The 20,959-nt window shown below is 38.5% G+C and overlaps 1 protein-coding gene across 1 annotated transcript in view; it reads left to right on the top strand.

Annotated features, from left to right (window-relative positions):
• The window catches only part of POU6F2 (POU class 6 homeobox 2), a 398,314-nt gene that overhangs the window by 19,738 nt on the left and 357,617 nt on the right, over positions 1-20,959 (top strand). The window lies entirely within an intron of this gene.

Genomic DNA, 20,959 nt, shown 5'->3' with positions numbered 1-20,959 from the left:
GATGAAGAGGTTTACTTTAGATTTTGGAAACTGAGTCTTTACTCTGTGCTGCTGCTGCTGCTGCTGCTAAGTCACTTCAGTCGTGTCCGACTCTGTAAAGATAAATAAATAAAGGAAGTCTTATTTTAGAGTGTCAGAGGCAGATGGAAGCTGGAATCTGGAAGACCACTATGTCCACACTATGACAGACCATTGGTTATAGCAAATCAAAATAGATTTCCCAAACCTAACATATTAATTCCAATACATTTCTCTTTGGTAATAACACACAGAAATTTCAGTTCTAATAAACCATTTCTGAGCTTTTATGTCTGCCATCAGACATTCTAAAGAAGGGTGAGCAGTAAAAAGAAAGTTGGTATGTTCAAAGGCATTTCATATAACTTGTCATTTATAAGAAAATCATCTGATTACAATTAAAAAAGCATTTAAATATTAAATACATTCTACATTGAGGAGTTTTACCTCAAAATTTTTCTGGTTATATGAAGGATACATCCTGTTCATACATATTTTTTAAATTTTTTATGGATCTTGAATTTGTATAAAAAATTGATTCCACGCTTTCTAATGTCTGATAATTTCTAGAAGAAGGGTCACCAGAAGCAAGAATCAGTATTCTGTGTTTTAGATAGATAAATGAAGTAGAAGGTTTTTTCTGGTTCTGGTGAGAGAAATGAGCGAGCAAGAAACAACATGGAAACTCAGGATTAGCTGTGGTTATTTTAAGTATGGACTCAGCAAATTAAAATGTCCTGGACTCCTATTTATTGTTCCAATGGTGGCCTGACCAAGAGGCTTTTAGTAACTGAAAAGCCGTGAGCTGAATTCTTGTCAGTATTAGAAGAGTTATAGCCCAGAATCCTGTTTCCCTTGGATCAGTAACTTCCAGCCCTTGTTTCCCCCAGGAAATACATGAGAAGCCAAGCTAGAACTCTGCTGGTTGCCAGCCTTCACACACGGGACTCTCAGTGAGGTCCCTGGTGGGAGCGGGGAGTAGGGAACTGTGGGAAAAGAAGCTTGGGCTCTGGATCATTCTCTATGGGTTAGGGTATGTGGCACAAATAAGCAGCAGGAGATGCCAGCCTACAGAACTCCTTACAAAAGACACTTCCTTTAAATCCAGTAAAACTACTTTAATGACAAAGTAGATTTCCAGGTGTCTGCTACTTCCAGACTTTCTTTAGCAATGACAATGATGACAATGATGATGATGATGATAGCTGTATAGACTAGCTTCTTCAAAGTATTTCTTCTTGCAGAAATTCTAGGTACGTGTTTATCAGGATTTGGTTATCAGACTTCAAGTAATATAGAGTTTATAGGATTATGAGTATTGTTTTTCTTCACTACCTGAAGCCTTACGGTGGCTTCCTATTGAACTCAGAATAAATTTCAAACTACCAGGACATGGCTCCCATGTTCCAGAATATACACCCCCTGTTGACCTGCAAGTAATCTATAGCAATGCTGAAATAAAATGCTTTTGTAGTTTGCTTTTTCCTTATTTAGCTTTTGTATTGGGGCTCTATACGGTAAATATTTTCCTGGGCAAAAACTTTTTTATGGCAACAGCTTAAATGGCTATGAGGTATTTTGCCGTATGGGTGTGTCATCATTCATTACAGGATGGTTAGATATTTTCCAATTTTTAAAATTGAACCTTTTTGTAAATAAAAATTTGTTTAGATCCTTAATCATGTCCTTAGAATTAATTAGTGTAATTAATTAATTTATTAAGTAGAATTATTAGATTAATAGGTATGCATATTTTAATGCTCTCCAGAAAGGATATGCAAATTTTTACATCATAAATAGTACTTGAGATTGTCCATTTTCTGATTCCTTATGCAAATTTGATTTTTATCTTTAAGTCTTAGATAATTTGAAAGGTAAGATATGATATCTCTTGTACTTTACATTTCTTTGATTACCAATCCAGCTTAAATCTTTTTATGATTTTTGTTTATTGGTAATTCCTCTGGAGAATCGCTTCTTATTGACTACTCCTGGGAAATCCGTCTTTTTTCTTATTGCTTTTTGTGAGCCCTTTATATAGAAAAACATCAGTGTTAAATTTCTCTTATTTATAAACTCTCATAGACATTGCTAGATAGAGCAAAAAAGACATGTTAACAAAAGTGTGATGGGAAATGTTTTCTTTTTAATCATCTACTTATCTAAAGGCCAACAATTGTTTTATACATGGTGAAATATTATAGTAGCTGTTTTCATCAGGATCCTGGCAGGAAAGAGATGGCACAGTCAGATTAGGTAAATTAGGGAAAGTATAGTAATAGTACTATTTATAAATGTTTGGATAGAATGTAAGGAAGTACAAGGGATAATAGAAATGGTCTCCCTCTCTCCAAGGTAAGTAACACAATGCCCTAATCACTCTTGGACCCTTGGAGCTCATCACCCTTGGACAATACTCCCTCCCTTTACTGAAAGGATAAAGTTACCTCGAAAGGTTGAAGGAAGGGACAGATACAAAAACCAAGAAAGAGAGTGTTCTTTGGAAAGGACCACCTCTCTTGAGGTATGCAGCCATCCCAAGACCCTACAGGAAGGGCGGCAAGGTACTGAATGTCCCAGTTTTATTCTCTTCCCTCCTTGCATTGACAATACCCAACTGGAAGCCAGAGGGAAAGAAAGGTTTTGACATAGTGTGTATAGGTCAGTCCCTCAGGGCATCGAGCAAAATGGAAGAGAGTATAATCTGTAGGAACAAATGGTTTTAGCACAGTGGGATAGAACTATGTTTCTGAAATTGGTCTTAAGAAGGCTCACTTCCCCAGTTTTGCCACTTAACTGTTCTTTAACATTGATGATCCTCATCTGTAACATGAGGATAACCATAGTCCCACCTCAGATGGTTGTGATAGTTGAAGATAAAGCATTTGGTAGAGTCTTGGCATATAGTGTATATAGTGTAGAGGCAGCTGAGGGTCTAAGGAAGCTGTTTCCTTGTGTTGATGTTTTCTTTCTCTTTCCCTTTCTCCCTCTCCTTTAATAATCCCCACTTCTAACCTAGCCTGGTTGCTGGTTGAGATTTGGCTGGGCATCTGGAGTGTCAATTATCAGGGGCCAACCCTATTCCTTTCCTCAACTAGATAGTTCATGGCAATGCGCAACATGCTATCCAAACAGACTTGCATATCACCCATTGATCCTTTGACCACTGATGCAGGGGGAGCTCTGGGGTATGTCATGCCATGTCCCCAGATATTTTATCATATTCTTCCAGCATAGGCACTTTCCAACTGTGGCATATACTCTGAGAAAATATTTCCCAGAGATGCTTTCACTTGTTCAGAGAGATAATGAAATAAAATAAATATATCCCCCAAAGAGAATTTTTCCCTTATTCTCACAATAGCCATATGAATGTACACACTGCTGTATTTAAAATGGATAACCAACAAGGACCTATGTGATAGCACAGGAAACTCTGGTCAATGTTATATGGCAACCTGGATGGGAGGGGAGTTTGGGGGAGAATCTGTTCAGTTCACCCCTCAGTCCTGTCTAACACTTTGCGAACCCATGGACTTCAGCATGTCAGGTTTCCATGTCCATCACCAACTCTCGGAGCTTGCTCAAACTCATGTCTATCGAGTCGGTGATGCCATCCAACCATCTCGTCCTCTGTTGTCCCCTTCTCCTCTTGCCTTCAGTCTTTCCCAGCATCTGGGTCTTTTCTGGTGAGTCAGTTTTTCACATCAGGTAGCCAAAGTACTGGAGCTTCAGCTTCAGCATGAGTCCTTCCAATGAATATTCATTACTGATTGAATATTCATTGAGGGAGAATAGATGCATGTCAATGCATGGCTGAGTTGCTTTGTTGTGTGCCTGAAACTATCACAACATTGTTAATCAGCTATATTCCATACAAAATAAAAAGTTAAAAAAATAACCATATGAGATGAGCCTTTAGCAGCTGTCCACAGACTTTTGTTTCAATGTTGTTTTCTAGATAAAAATAAAACAAAATCATCAACCCAACAAAATCTATATGTGGAGAATTTTGTATATTGAATATGCATGAACACATTGAGTTATATATATACTCTTCAGATTTCCTAGGCAGTAATTTGCAACAAAAGTACAAAAGTGTGTTTTCTTTTGAAACATTAGTAGAAGAACTTCCCAATCAAAACTAGTAGAAAATTTCAAGAATACAATTATACACAAAAATTATTTATTTTCCTGGGAGCTTTTAGTTTTTGTGTATTTGGTTTCCTAATTTTATTGTTTCTTATTACTTTCTAAGTAAAGTAACAACAATTTTACATACAGTTACTACCATTTTAATACTAGTAAGAAATATAAAATTGCCACATTTGTGTTTATTGGTTTTAAACCAAGGCATTGATAGCTGACCTGAGTCGGTATTAGAAGGGAATAAATTCTTTCTGATGAATAGTAACAAAATGTGACCATGGAAATAATCAGATATTCTCTCCATCTGCTGAGAAGCAATTTTAATTTTTGTATATGAGGTTCCAGTATTTTTAGAGGATTGGTAAAAAGAATTGTTAAGTTTTGTAGAGTAATTTATATTTTATTTTAATGAATTAGAATGACTATTAGACATATAGTTCTGGTACATCTATTATGCAGTAGGAAATGTAAATCACATGAGTGGCATTAGATTAAGTTATTTTGGCTTTAAAATGTGAGTAATGTTTCCAATTTGAGTCCAATGATTTCAGAACTCAGAGTGGAGTCAGTAGATCAAAGAAGATTTTTAAAAATTGAATATCTGTCTAGATCTGTCACTAGTGGTGTGTTGGAGCCAGCTTATGCTGGCCTGTGATCAACAACCATTATATTTTCCCCATTGTGAGTCAGTTGTTAAACGTAGTCACTGTTAAGAACTAAATAATATAATCTTATATTTATATAAATTATATTAAAGAATAAAATTAACATATATTCAAAACCCATTACTTTCTAAATATTTTGCTATACTTTTAAATCTATGCTCTTGGAGTTATTTAGATCCATCTGCATGATGGAAATACTATAGAACAGTATTGTGTATCTTTTCCCAACTCTGCATTCAGTGACATGATGTTGAAGCTGGCCCTGGAGAAAGTATTTATACCATGGAAGCAGGAAATGCTAAAGATCAGGATTTTATTTATTGTCTTGTTGATTGTCTAGACTTGAGAAAGTGATTTTAAGGTTAATGTAGATTAAACTTATAAGCATGTTATCTCTATAGGTGTATATTGTGATTAGTGCAAAGACATGAAGAAATACTCTTCCTGTATTCAAAAACTATTATATGAGTCTACAGGGAAATCACTATGCCATTGACAAACAAATGAAGTTTGGCATATCTTTTTATTATTTTCACTTTCATCTTACTTGTTAACATACAGGAAAATATCAGTCAACATTTAGTCAGCATGTTTGTCAATGGCATGAGTGACTTTTTGATGAATCAGAGAGTAATCTAGTATCTCTGTCTGTCAGCGGATTTTGTAACACCACTGTTGATAATAGAAACTCACAATAGGTAATTCCCTGGTGGCCCAGTGGTTAAGACTCTGCCCTCTTACTGCTGAGGGCCCAGGATTATTCCCCAGTTGGGCAACTTAGATCCCACAAGCTGTGTGGTATGACAAATAAATAAAAGGAAAAAAAACCTCACAGTAGATTTTGTAAGAAATAGTAAATCATAGTTATAGCTTTATAATTTTAAATAAAGAATATTGCCTATTTTGTTATTATTTGTAAACCTGGTTAGAGTTCTTTATATCTGTTTATAACAAATGTATGTATGTATAACAAATGTATATATGCATACTTTTTTACCCCTGAGAGCTGGCCATTAAGCTGTTATCAGCATACAGTTGATTGGGTGCTATTTGGTCTAAAAACAAGTCTGAGAAACTCTGCATCTTGGTCTTAACATAGCTTTAGGTTTGTAGGGGCCCACAAAGAGATTAAGAGGTTTTGCAAAGAATGATTTGACCTGAAAACCATCATGAAGACTTTTAGAAAGGATTACCATGGTAGTATTTTGGCTTTAGTGCCAACTTACTTATTTTTTCTTAACAGAAGAAGCTGTTTATGAATTATTTGTACTCTTTAGATTTTTATGGATAGTAAAATTAAAGTGAAATTGTAGCAAATTTAGATCAACATAGCTTTTCTGCCTAATCATTTAGTGTTTTTGGTTAGTGTTTCTCTGAATAAGGAATTTTAGAAATATTACAACCAAGGATGTTACCTATTATATTCCCTAGCTGAACTATAGTTTTATATATATATATATATATATATATATATATATATATATATATATATACTTACATTAGGTAAGAGTATAGATTTAAATATAGTTATATAGATATATGTAGATAGACCAAAATGACATGATATGCTCTTAAAAGTGAGGAACATTTATGATATGTTCTTGAAAGTGAAGTTTTAGATGCCACCTGTTTAGAAAGTGAAGGTTGACAGCACGTTCTGATGAGAATGCCCTGAAAGAGAAAAGGATTCACAGTCATGTCACAAAGGACTGAATCATGAAACAGAGCAGTCAACCTGCAGTAATGAAAACTTAGAAGCCCATGGGTGCTGAGTCGCTTCAGTTACATCTGACTGTATGCAACCCCTGTGGACTGTAGCCTACCAGGCTCTGCCTGATCATGGAGTGGGTTGCCATACCCTTCTCCAGGAGATCTTTCCAAGCCCGATCAAAGCCTGCATCTCTTATGTCACCGTGGGAGAGATCTGTACATATGGAAGGTTTTTAAAAAATGTTGGAGAAAGACTGGGCTTATTCTGAGTGGTTTCAGAAGGTTTAACAAATCCCAATGGATTTGTAGGGAGGTGAATTTGGCACAGTGTAAGGAGAATTATCTAATAACTAGAACTGTCCAAAATTAAAATGTACCTCCTAAGAGGTGATTTTTTTTTTTTTTTTTTGGTCATTAAAAGTCCTCAAGCAGAGCTTGGAGTTCAGATGGAACTCAGAGATGGAATTCAGATGATCTTTGTGGTCACGCTTCCAATTCTATAATTTTGTGCATTACTTGACTGCTCATTGTATATTAAACCCAAAGCACGAGCCAGCCCTTGTACCTGTGCTGGCTTATTTGAAAACTGGCTGACCATGTCAGTTCAAAAAGTTAAAAACTGAAATTAATCTTTCAGATGTGAACAGGTGAAATACACATGTGATCATATACTACTTTTAAATAAGTGAATTCTGATAAAATCACATTGAAACAAATCCCTCTACAAAGAAGTATTCTCTGTAACAAAAATTTTCTGTGTATTGGATATAGCATGTAGCATGCGAGCCCTGTTATCTATTAATAGTAGATGACATATTGTATGCTTCTAGGATGTACTATGCTTGATCATGAATTCCATCTTTGCCCACTCATTTCCCAATACACTTATTTTACAGCTAAAAAAGTGGGCAGGGAAGAGAGGAAACATTCAAAAACACTGTTTAAACTGAGTTGCCACTGGTAAGCTATTTCAATAAGTATCCACAATTGCATGGGCCATGAGAATTGAGTGGGGTATTTTTTGTTTTACTTTAAAAATACATTATACCCTCCAGGGGCCAATTATCCCCACAAATCAGTGTTTTGCTTGAAAAAGTTCATAGATCAAATGAACAGAAATGAATCTTGACTTGCACTCTGGAATATTAATTATATTTGGCATGTAGCTATATGATAACTAGGTATTAAAAGGATCTGTGTTGATTAGCAATGCTAATCAGAATTCTAAAGTTTCTCTTCCCCAGAGAAAAGATACTGCCATCTTAAGCTATTGTGGATTAGATGTTTATATTTTTAATGCCCTAATTAACTATTCTTGATTTTTACAAGACAGTTGCAAGGTTTAAATTTTAATTTCATTCATAGACAGGGAAAAAATATTTCCAGGGATCAGAAAACTCACACGAATATCCTAGTTTTATTCTTGAGCCAGTTCAGAATATAAATTACACAGAAATAAACAGAAACATAAGGAAAAAATTTGAAATATATCATTGTCTTGAATTGAAATTCAAGTGTCTCTTGCTACCCATTTTATGAAACTGTATCATCTTTTTTTGTTGTTGAAACTGTATCACCATTGTTTGCAAAGCAATGAAAGTAGAGAGACAGTGTCCTTGATTTAGTCAATTCAGGTGTTCAGTCGTGTCCATCTCTTTGAGACCCCATGGACTTCAGCACGCCAGGCTTCCCTGTCCATCACCAACTCCCCAGAGCCTACTCAAACTCATGTCCATCATGTTGGAGATGCCATCCAACCATCTCATCCTCTGTCATCCCCTTATCCTCCTGCCTTCAATCTTTCCCAGCATCAGGGTCTTCTCCAATGACTCGGTTCTTCCCATTAGGTGGCCAAAGTATTGGAGTTTCAGGTTCAGCATCAGTCCTTTCAATGAATATTCAGGACTGATTTCCTTTAGGATGGACTGGCTGTCCAAGTGACTCTCAAAGTCTTCTCCAACACCATAGTTCAAAAGCATCAATTCTTCAGCGTTCAGCTTTCTTTATAGTCCAACTGTCACATCCATACATGACTACTGAAAAAACTATAGCTTTGACTAGACACACATTTGCTGGTAATTTCTCTGCTTTTTAGTTTGCTGTCTAGGTTGGTCATAGCTTTTCTTCCAAGGAGCAAGGATCTTTTAATTTCATGGCTACAGTCACCATCTGCAGTGATTTTGGAGCCCCCCAAAATAAAGTCTCTCACTGTATCCATTGTTTCCCCATCTGCTTGCCATGAAGTGATGGGACTGGATGCCATGATCTTAGTTTTCTGAATGTTAAGCTTTAAGCCAACTATTTCACTCTCCTCTTTCACTTTCATCAAGAGGCTTTTTAGTTCTTCTTCACTTTCTGCCATAAGGGTGGTATCATCTGTGTATTTGAGATTATTGATATTTCTCCTGGCAGTTTTGATTTCAGCTTGTGCTTCATCCAGCCTGGCATTTCGCATGATGTACTCTGCATAGAAGTTAAATAAGCAGGGTGACAATATACAGCCTTGATGTACTCCTTTTCCAATTTGGAACCAGTCTGTTGTTCCATGTCCAGTTCTAACTGTTACTTCCTGACCTGCGTACAGATTTCTCAGGAGGCAGGTAAGGTGGTGTGGTATTCCCATCTCTTTAAGAGTTTTACACAGTTTGTTGTGATCCACACAGTCAAAGGCTTTGGTGTAGTCAATAAAGCAGAAATAGATGTTTTTCTGGTATTCCATTGCTTCTTCGATGATCCAACAGATGTTGGCAATTTGAACTTTGGTTCCTCTGCCTTTTCTAAGTCCACCTTGAACATCTGGAAATTCACAGTTCACATACCGTTGAAGAAGCCTGGCTTGGAGAATTTCAAGCATTACTTTGCTAGCATGTGAGATGGGTGCAATTGTGTGGCAGTTTGATCATTTTTTGGCATTGCCTTTCTTTGGGATTGGAATGAAAACTGACCATTCCCGTTCTGTGGCCACTGCTGAATTTTCCAAATTTGCCTGCATATTGAGTGCAGCACTTTCACAGCATCATCTTTCAGGATTTGAAATAGCTCCACTGGAATTCCATCACCTCCACTAGCTTTGTTCATAGTGATGCTTTCTAAGGCCCACTTGACTTCACATTCCAGGATGTCTGGCTCTAGGTAAGTTATCATACCATGTGGTTATCTGGGTCGTGAAGATCTTTTTTATACAGTTCTTCTATGTATTCTTGCCACCTCTTCTTAATATCTTCTGCTTCTGTTAGGTCCATACCATTTCTGTCCTTTATTGTGCCCATCTTTGCATGAAATGTTCCCTTGGTATCTAATTTTCTTGAAGAGATCTCTAGTCTTTCCCATTCTATTATTTTCCTCTTTTTCTTTGGACTGATTGCTGAGAAAGGCTTTCTTATCTTATCTCATCTTTCTTATCTTTCCCTTGGAACTCTGCATTCAAATAGGTACATTTTTCCTTTTCTCTTTTGCCTTTCACTTCTCTTTTTTCACAGCTATACGTAAGGCCTCCTCAGACAACCATCTTGCCTTTTTGCATTTCTTTTTCTTGGGGATGGTCTTGATCACTGTCTCCTGTACAATGTCACGAACCTCTGTCCATAGTTCTTCAGTCACTCTGTCTATCAGATCTAGGCCCTTAAATCTATTCCTCACTTCCAATGTATAATCATAAGGGATTTGATTTAGGTCATACCTGAGTGGTCTAGTGGTTTTCCCTACTTTCTTCAAGGTAAGTCTGAATTTGGCAGTAAGTGTGAGACACAGTCAGCTCCTGGTCTTATTTTTGCTGACTGTATAGAACTTCTCCATCTTTAGCTGCAAAGAATATAATCAATCTGATTTTGATACTGACCATCTGGTGATGCCCATGTGTAGAGTCCTCTCTTGTTTTGTTGGAAGAGGGTGTTTGCTATGACCAATGTATTCTCTTGGCAAAACTTTGTTAGCCTGTGACCTGCTTCATTTTGTACTCCAAGGTCAAATTTGTCTCTCCAGGTATCTCTTGACTTCCTACCTTTGCATTCCAGTCCCCTATATGAAAAGGACGTCTTTTTTGTGTGTTAGTTCTAGGTCTTTTAGGTCTTCACAGAATTGCTCAACTTCAGCTTCTTTAGCATTGCTGGTCAGGGCATAGACTTGGATTACTGTGATACTAATTTTTTAAGCATCAGGAATAGGAAAGGAAAACATAAGTGAAATGAATATGCAACATTTGGTAGACTTTTAAAACAATACCACCAAACAATCTTTTCCTGTGTTAAGAGTTGATGTCTCAAAGGTTCCTGGCTGCATCAGCTCAGGCTACTCCTTGAGGCAGCCCATTAAGGGAAAACATACCTCATCTTTTCCTCTCAATCAGTATAAAAAGATTATTCGAGAAGAGAAGAGTTGAGGGAGTAGAAGATTTTTTTTTTAAGCTAAAGAAAGGAAATAAGAGCGTAAGTGAGTCAAAGTAAGATCATGACTCCTGATGACCTGGCTACCTCCCCAGTCAACTCACAAATGAGGTAGAAATTGAGGGCAAATTGGCTGTGATATTATTGCATCTCTCATCCTAGATTTGTTTATTTTCATTGCAAATTGGTTTTTCAGGGACTGAGCCTCAGAAACAGTTCATCTTTCCTTACTATAACCTAGGGAAGTGCCTCAGTTCAATAACATCTACCCTAGATCAAAATAATCTGTGAACCAAGCTTATAATGGAGATTCACCAAACTACATTTGCTTCCAACATGGTGCATTGTGTGGTTATAGGCTGACTGAAGGTGACCACGTGAAGAGTGCATAAGTACCACTTACCAGAAAAAAAATTCCAGGAAAACTCCCCTCACATCATACTTATGATATATGGGGTGGTCAGAGTTGTACCTCTTAAGTAGTACTTTAATAAAACCCTAATCTGAGGTCCACCAGGGTGCTAGACTAAAGTTTACAAAAACGCATGAATGCTTTTGTACATAGGTAAGCGTGTATTGAATATGGACATGGAATTGCACACAAAAGTACTTAGATCTCTCTCACACACATGCACACAAATATTACAGGGGAAGTGATTGGATATAGCCAAATTTATTTGTTATTTTTGTCATCATGAACAGACAAGTGATGGTGATGGTGGCCATAATTATCACCTTTCACCTGATAGTAAAAATCTTATCCATCTTAGAGTAATTTAAATAAGAGGTAAGCTCATTCATTTATTCTTAAGGGTTAGAATGAATATTTGACTGTAGGAATTTAGCATGTACCCTTCATGGGTCAATGGGTAGGTGAGTCTTAAACCTCTTTAGGTGGTGATTATTCTAATAGAAACTTCCTCCAGCCCCTTGCCTTTCTAAGGCCCAAAGCAATATTCCATATTTCTTAGAAGAAATGAGGTCAAATGTGGGGAAAGTGCAGATAAACAGTATCATTCACATGGAAATCATCACTCCAAGTTAATAAAAACGTGAGTTTTCTGGGGAAAAAAAGAAAATGGAACTGATTTTTGATTGTATTAAAGGCAACGAATTTCATTTTAAAAAATTGTTGCTGGCAAGATGCAGAATTATAGTTTTATGCTATTAAAATGAAGTTATTAACTCTTATGGCAAAAGAAGATGATTGTCCTTTAATGTTTAATAATAATTTTTTGTGTTGTGAGCACTGTGCTGCTAATTAGAGAAATTCCCAAGGTATCTTAGCCAAAGAGGAATTTTAAATTTTATAGAAGACGCATGACAAATTACTTAAATACTTATATGAGTTCATATGTAGATAGCTAGGTAGGTAGGTACAGGTTTGTGCTTGTGTTATATGTCTGTACTCCTTTAATTTACACAGGTGTAAATTATACAGATTTAGGCAGCTAAAATACATAATAGCAGTTAAAATACATGTAATTAACAGTTTATATTCCCTGTTGTAAAGAGAGAAGAGATACCCCCATTATTAGGTCAACACAGAAAGCGAGCCTTTAGGAGTATTGGCCTTACTCTTCATTCGCAAACGAGAACTATGAGACCGGATTGGATCCCATGATCCTTGAGGGGAAGCCTTACCCAACTGAGGTCTCCTGACTTTCTGTCCAACATTATTCAGCTCTCTCTTTTAATACTAATAACTAATCTCTCAGTTATTACTTGGTGAGGTGTCAGGAGGTGTGATGAGCACCCTGTCTTTTTTCTTGGTGAACTTCAGCTTCATCTTTATTAAATCTCAGCTTTCCTCAAAACCTTCAAAGCTTTTCCACTATGCCTTCGATTTATGTTTCTCTTCATTCCTCCTCTGTGCTTGTTTTCCAATATTTGGAGCTCCAAAGTGGCAGCTCCAGTTAGAAGTCCCTCCTTATACCTCTCTGGAGGCTGCTCGTCTACCTCCCACTGAGATTTCACATCTACAACAGCCAGACCAGGGCTTACCTAATCCACAGAGGTGTCTTTGATTGCCTGGAACTCTTTAGAAGTGAGAGCAGAAAACTTTTCTGTATTTACTGAGACAAAAGTCAAGTTGTGTTTCGAGGAAATGTAGTTGTTGATCAAGTTGAAGCTCCCTGAACTCAGGTGTCAGGTTTATTTGTTTCCCACATGCCATCATTTTTCAAAAATTGAAGTATAGTTGATTTACAATGTTGTTTTAGCTTCAGGGGTATAGTATACATAATTTATTGCAAATATTGAGTATAGGTCCTTGTGTGATACAATAGGTCCTTGTTGGTTATCTTTTTTACATATAGCAGTGTGTTTATGTTAATCTCAAGCTCCTAATTTATTCCTCCCCCTTTCCCCTTTAGTATCCATAAGTTTGTTTTCTGTGTCTGTGAGTCTATTTCTGTTTTGTAAAAAATATCTTTTGTACCTTATTTTTAGATTCCGCATATATGTGATATCGCATATTTGTCTTTTCTGTCTGGCTTACCTCACTTAGTATGACAATCTTTAGGTCCATACATGTTGATGCAAATGGCATTATTTCATTCTTTTTTATGGCTGAGTAATATTCCATTGTATACATGGACCACACCTTCAGATATGACTATTTTTAACAGGGGGAAGAATGAGAGGATATGGCAAAAATAAAATGAAGAAAGATCTCCTTTTAAAAAAGGCATCTTCTCTTTGTATAATGTAGGTTTGTGGCTCTGTCAGTGGCTATTCTTATCTGAATTATGGAAGCATTTATTGGTTATGGGCCAAATTCAACTCTTGAGCACTTGTTCCCATTTACAGATGAGAAAGTAAGAGATTGTTCTTAGTTAACTAACTCATTCATTTTCTTACAGTAAAGTAGGGTACATCTACTCAGCAGATCTGTACCTGGGTTTTATCTTTGGCACTGAGACATTCAGAGCCATCTCTAGTTCAATTTGGCAAGGCAGTTGTTATCATTATCACTATCATTTATTGAGCATTTATGTGATGCCAGGCACTTTACTAAGCACTTTACATATATAATCTCATTTAATCCCACAACACCTTGACATGGCTATCATCTATTTTCTGCAGATGAGAAAATGAAGAAATAGGTTAACTGTTTAATATTACACAACCCATAAATGAGAAAAGAGCCCGCCATGCAATTGAATTCCAGAGTGCCATAACTCGAGCATCTCTTGCTGATACAATGGCAAAGAGGAATCAGAAACCCAGGTTAGAAAGGTTCAATGAGAACAAACTATCAGGGCTGCTAAGGAAGCAAAATAGGCTATGCAAGCATCTCAAAGGACAGGAATGGCTGCTGCAAAGGCTCCCACAGAGGCAGCACCTAAGCAAAAGATTGTGAAGACTGTGAAGTTTTCTGCTTCTTGACTTGGCGGAAAACACTAAGTTAGCAGATCAGATTTTTAAAATAAAAATCTGGGTATAACTTAAAAACAAACAAACAAACAAACAGTAACAACAACAACGAACAATGAGGAAAGGAGGATTTGAAGCCAAGTCTTTCCAATCCCCAAAGCCCTTCTCTTTTCCTCTAAACTACTGATCTAAGCTCCATAACGTCCCTGCCATGGTGGCTCAGACAGTAAAGAATCTGCCTGCAATGCTGGAGATGCAAGTTAGATCCCTGGGTAGGGAAGATATCCTGGAGAAGGGAATGGTTGCCCACTCCAGTATTCTTGCCTGGAGAATTCCATGGACAGAGGAGTCTGACAGGCTACAGTCCATGGGGTCGCAAAGAATCAGACATGACTGAGCAGCTAACACTTTCAACCACTTTAACAGGATATTTGGTGCTTTCACTCTCTGCAGACCTATGCCCTTCTCTTTTTCCAGAACATCTTTCCCTCTTCCCTCTGGTGTTAGGTACCTTGATAATGCCTCTCCAAATAAAAAATCTTCAGATTTTTCATTTATACTCAGATTTTTATATAACACCTTCGAAGAGTATTTGCACATCAAGGAGAAAAAGTCTTAGACAGAAAAACAAAAGGAATTTTAGGAAGAAATTTTAGGGGTTCAAGGGTGAATTAAACACCTATTCTGATTTCTCTGAAATGACTTTATGTTGTGGTTACCTTCTTATTTGTACGTGGAACTTGAGAAAACTCCCTTTTCAAAGTGAATTACAGCCAAAAGTCGCTTATCAATTTTGTGTTTTTTGAAAGATAGGCTTATTTCAAAAGAATTCACCAGTGTGTACCCAGAAAATTACTTAATAGCAAATAAATTATTGCTTCACTTGTATAATAAATTCCTATGATAATAAATCTGTGTAGTTGCTGAAAGCCTGAGCTTGGGGATGTGGAGCAGCAGAGAAGTAAACAGAAATGACTCACAAGGAAAGGACAAAACTTGAGTTACCAAATTATCCTCCCCAGAAAACCAAGTCCCAAATTGATAGCCCCAGGCGAGAGATAAAACAAACAAACAAAACCAAATGAAAGCATGACAGAAGACTTTTGGTTAAATATGAGAGATTGAGAACACATGCATTTCTCTCTACTTGCTACCAAAACACAATAATAACCACAAAGGAATTTTTAAAGGTATAAAACTCTAACGACAAAGAGGAGGAAAGAGGAGATGGTCCTGAATAGGGTCTGTCAACAAGCTTTTAGAAGAGGGGAAATGGATGAGTAATAACTGATGTAACTGAGAAAAGACAGTGGAGCCCTTACTGCAGCCAATTCACGTGCCAGAGGCCCCGGTCCTCTCTGGAACTTGGAGATGCCTAATCCCTCTGCACAGTGTATGTTAGGGAAACAAGAGGATTGGTTGAAATCTTATAAAGGGCAATTGGAGCTCCAAGACTTTTTTTTCAACCCCCCTCAGAAAGTGAGTGATTTCTCCCCAGCCCAGTGGAGATAGCAACCTCATTCTCTAGGGAAACTGAAACAAAGAGAGTCAGACCAACCCAGACATCCAGGAACAACCAGACTAGTAAGGGGGAAGCCAAAGGTCTGAAAACGAAGGCGCTGAGTGAGAAGCGGACCTACAGAAGTTGGACTCTCGATTCCCAATCCCTGTTCAGCCTCTGGAACACCAGTAGTTAGTCTTCCTCCCTCATATCACCACCACCACCACATTTTCCCGTAAACAGAAGATTGGAGGAAACTTCTCTGGAGAAATGGTGGAAGTCCAGTGGAAAAAACCTACTGGGATGACATTGAGTGTTCCCCAGCAAAATGCCTGGTTCTCTACCTAATAAATTGTAAGCTGATAAAATCTACCAGTGTATAGTGGGCTCAATCAGTGTTTTATTGCTGTACTTTTATATACCTACTGACAGCTAAGGATTACCTAATATTAGAGGAAAACCTGCAATATGAAGGGAACATGATAAAGAAACAGCTGTGGGGGAGGAGTTCTGAAAAATGGAACTAAATATCAGTTCAGTTCAGTCGCTCTCTTTGCCACCCCATGAATCACAGCACGCCAGGCCTCCCTGTCTATCACCAACTCCCGGAGTTCACCCAGACTCACGTCCATTGAGTCCATGATGCCATCCAGGCATCTCATCCTCTGTCGTCCCCTTCTCCTCCTGCCCCTAATCCCTCCCAGCATCAGAGTCTTTTCCAATGACTCAGCTCTTCACATGAGGTGGCCAAAGTACTGGAGTTTCAGCTTCAGCATCATTCCCTCCTAAGAAATCCCAGGACTGATCTCCTTCAGAATGGACTGGTTGGATCTCCTTGCAGTCCAAGGGACTCTCAAGAGTCTTCCCCAACACCACAGTTCAAAAGCATCAATTCTTCAGCGCTCAGCCTTCTTCACAGTCCAACTCTCACATCCATACATGACCACAGGGAAAACCATAGCCTTGACTAGATGGACCTTAGTCGGCAAAGTAGTGTCTCTGCTTTTGAATATGCTATCTAGGTTGGTCATAGCTTTTCTTCCAAAGAGTAAGTGTCTTTTGATTTCATGGCTGCAACCAACATCTGCAGTGATTTTGGAGCCCCCCAAAATAAAGTCTGACACTGTTTCCACTGTTTCCCCCATCTATTTCCCATGAAGTGATGGGACTGGATGCCATGATCTTTGTTTTCTGAATGTTGAGCTTTAAGCCAACTTTTTCACTCTCTACTTTCACTTTCATCAAGAGGCTTTTTAGTTCCTCTTCACTTTCTGCCATAAGGGTGGTATCATCTGCATATCTGAGGTTACTGATATTTCTCCCAGCAATCTTGATTCCAGCTTGTGCTTCTTCCAGTCCAGTGTTTCTCATGATGTATTCTGCATATAAGTTAAATAAGCAGGGTGACAATATACAGCCTTGATGTACTCCTTTTCCTATTTGGAACCAGTCTGTTGTTCCATGTCCAGTTCTAACTGTTGCTTCCTGACCTGCATACAGGTTTCTCAAGAGACAGGTCAGGTGGTCTGGTATTCCCATCTCTTGAAGAATTTTCCACACTTTATTGTGATCCACACAGTCAAAGGCTTTGGCATAGTCAATAAAGCAGAAATAGATGTTTTTCTGGAACTCTCTTGCTTTTTCCATGATCCAGGGGATGTTGACAATTTGATCTCTGGTTCCTCTGCCTTTTCTAAACCCAGCTTGAACATCAGGAAGTTCACGGTTCACATATTGCTGAAGCCTGGCTTGGAGAATTTTGAGCATTACTTTACTAGCATGGGAGATGAGTGCAATTGTGCGGTAGTTTGAGCATTCTCTGGCATTGCCTTTCTTTTGGATTGGAATGAAAACCGACCTTTTCCAGTCCTGTGGCCACTGCTGAGTTTTCCAAATTTGTTGGCATATTGAGTGCAGCACTTTCACAGCATCATCTTTCAGGATTTGAAATAGCTCCACTGGAATTCCATCACCTCCACTAGCTTTGTTCATAGTGATGCTTTCTAAGGCCCACTTGACTTCACATTCCAGGATGTCTGGCTCTAGGTGAGTGATCATGCCATTGTGATTATCTGGGTCATGAAGATCTTTTTTGCACAGTTCTTCTGTGTATTCTTGCCACCTCTTCTTAAGATCTTCTGCTTCTGTTAGATCCATACCATTTCTGTCCTTTATCGAGCCCATCTTTGCATGAAATGTTCCCTTGGTATCTCTAATTTTCTTGAAGAGATCTCTAGTCTTTCCCATTCTATTGTTTTTCTCTATTTCTTTGCATTGATCACTAAAGAAGGCTTTCTTATCTCTTCTTGCTATTCTTTGGAACTCCGCTTTCAGATGCTTATATCTTTCCTTTTCTCATTTGTTTTTCACCTCTCTTATTTTCACAGCTATTTGTAAGGCCTCCCCAGACAGCCATTTTGGTTTTTTGCATTTCTTTTCCATGGGGATGGTCTTGATCCCTGTCTCCTGTACAATGTCACGAACCTCATTCCATAGTTCATCAGGCACTCTATCTATCAGATCTAGTCCCTTAAATCTATTCCTCACTTCCACTGTATAATCATAAGGGATTTGATTTAGGTCATACCTGAATCGTCTAGTGGTTTTCCCTACTTTCTTCAGTTTAAGTCTGAATTTGGTAATAAGGAGTTCATGATCTGAGCCACAGTCAGCTCCTGGTCTTGTTTTTGTTGACTGTATAGAGCTTCTCCATTTAGGCTGCAAAGGATATAATCAGTCTGATTTCGGTGTTGACCATCTGGTGATGTCCATGTGTAGAGTCTTCTCTTGTGTTGTTGGAAGAGGGTGTTTGCTATGACCAGTGCATTTTCTTGGCAAAACTCCATTAGTCTTTGCCCTGCTTCGTTCCACATTCCAAGGCCAAATTTGCCTGTTACTCCAGGTGTTTCTTTACTTCCTACCTTTGCATTCCAGTCCCCTATAATGAAAAGGACATGTTTGAGGGTGTTAGTTCTAAAAGGTCTTGTGGGTCTTCATAAAACCATTCAACTTCAGCTTCTTCAGCATTACTGGTTGGGGCATAGACTTGGATTACTGTGACATTGAATGGTTTGCCTTGGAAACGAACAGAGGTCATTCTGTCGTTTTTGAGACTGCATCCAAGTACTGCATTTTGGACTCTTTTGTTGACCACGATGCCTACTCCATTTCTTCTGAGGGATTCCTGCCCGCAGTAGTAGATATAATGGTCATCTGAGTTAAATTCACCCATTCCAGTCCATTTTAGTTCGCTGATTCCTAGAATGTCGATGTTCACTCTTGCCATCTCTTGTTCGACCACTTCCAGGTTGCCTTGATTCATGGACCTGACATTCCCGGTTCCTATGCAGTATTGCTCTTTACAGCATCGGACCCTGCTTCTATCACCAGTCACATCCACAACTGGGTATTGTTTTTGCTTTGGCTCCATCCCTTCATTCTTCTGGAGTTATTTCTCCACTGATCTCCAGCAGCATATTGGGCACCTACTGACCTGGGGAGTTCCTCTTTCAGTATCCTATCATTTTGCCTTTTCATACTGTCCATGGGGTTCTCAAGGCAAGAATACTGAAGTGGTTTGCCATTCCCTTCTCCAGTGGACCGCATTCTGTCAGACCTCCCCACCATGACCCGCGCGTCTTGGGTTGCCCTGCAGGCATGGCTTGGTTTCATTGAGTTAGACAAGGCTGTGGTCCTAGTGTGATTAGATTGACTAGTTTTCTGTGAGTATGGTTTCAGTGTGTCTGCCCTCTGATGCCCTCCTGCAATACCTACGATCTTACTTGGGTTTCTCTTACCTTGGGCGTGGGATATCTCTTCACGGCTGCTCCAGCAAAGCACAGCTGCTGCTCCTTACCTTGGACAAAGGGTATCTCCTTACCGCTGCCCTTCCTGACCTTCAACGTGGGATAGCTCCTCTAGGCCCTCCTGCACCTGCGCAGCCACCACTCCTTGGATGTGGGGTTGCTCCTCCCGGCCGCCCCTACCTCGGACGCGGGGTAGCTCCTCTCAGCCATTCTGTGCCCTTACAGCCTGGAACTCTCGGCCACTGCCCCGACCTCGGACGTGGAGTAGCTCCTTTCAGCCGCGCTCAGTGTGCCGGTCACAGCTGCTGGCCAGTCGCAGCCGCCTGCGCTTAGAACTAAATATGGACTAAGATAAAATTTGAAGAAAATAATAATCCCCTCAGCAACCTAAGATACTACAATTATGAAACAAGAAAGGAGTGCTACAGGAAAGGGACGTTCAGAGATCAAGAGAAAGCTCTTTGAAATAAAAAAAATATATATATGTATATTATATATATGACAGTTGAAATTAAAATTAAGTTGAAGGTTTGGAAGAGAGAATTGAAATCTGTGGTTCATTTTCAGAAAAGTAGAGACTGAGCATAAGATAGAATACTTTCAAAATAAGAGGGTAGAACCGAGAAATTCACCATCTAATTAACAGGAACAGTGCAAGAAGAATGCAGAATATAAAAGGGAGGAAACTATCAAAGAAGTAGCACAAACTAATTGCCCATAAATGAAGGACATGAGCTTCCAGATCAAAGATCAAAAAGTCTGCTACATACCTTGGATATAATGGATGACAAAATATTGTGGCATTATGACATTTTAGAGCATTCTGAACATTTTCAGAAACAACAAAAGGGGCACATATCAAGAATTGAGATGGTGTTCATTTTCTTGATGTAACTTAAGAGCTTAGATGACAATAGAGCAATGCTTAGAATTCTACAAGGTAAGAGATAGTGTTCAGTTTTCAAAAAATGTATCTCCCATAAACTGCTTCTTGGGGAGCTCCTGAAGGATGTCCTCCACCAAAATGAGAGGATAAACCAAGAAGGGTGGACTGAGAGCCATAGGAGCTGCGATCCAGAGGGAGGGAGAGAATTACCAGGAGGATGGTAAACAAGGCCTGGAGAACAGGCATTTCCATTTGAAACTGGAGAATGTTGGGGCATTCAGGGCTGTCTCACAAGTTTGAAAGGGCACTGTCAAGATGCCTGATGTGTTCAACAACATTGAGGGCATTTTATAGAGTTTGGGAGAAGAAACAATAATACGTGGATAGAGAATTACTAAATAAATAGACAAGGTAATTATTACCAAAATTTTAAAGAAATAAGTAAATATAATAATTGCTCACTG

The sequence above is a fragment of the Ovis aries genome, chromosome 4 (assembly GCF_016772045.2).
Source record: "Ovis aries strain OAR_USU_Benz2616 breed Rambouillet chromosome 4, ARS-UI_Ramb_v3.0, whole genome shotgun sequence".
Classification (NCBI taxonomy): domain Eukaryota; kingdom Metazoa; phylum Chordata; class Mammalia; order Artiodactyla; family Bovidae; genus Ovis; species Ovis aries.
Note: the sequence above shows the minus strand (reverse complement) of the source record. Positions and strands in the feature narration are given on the sequence as shown.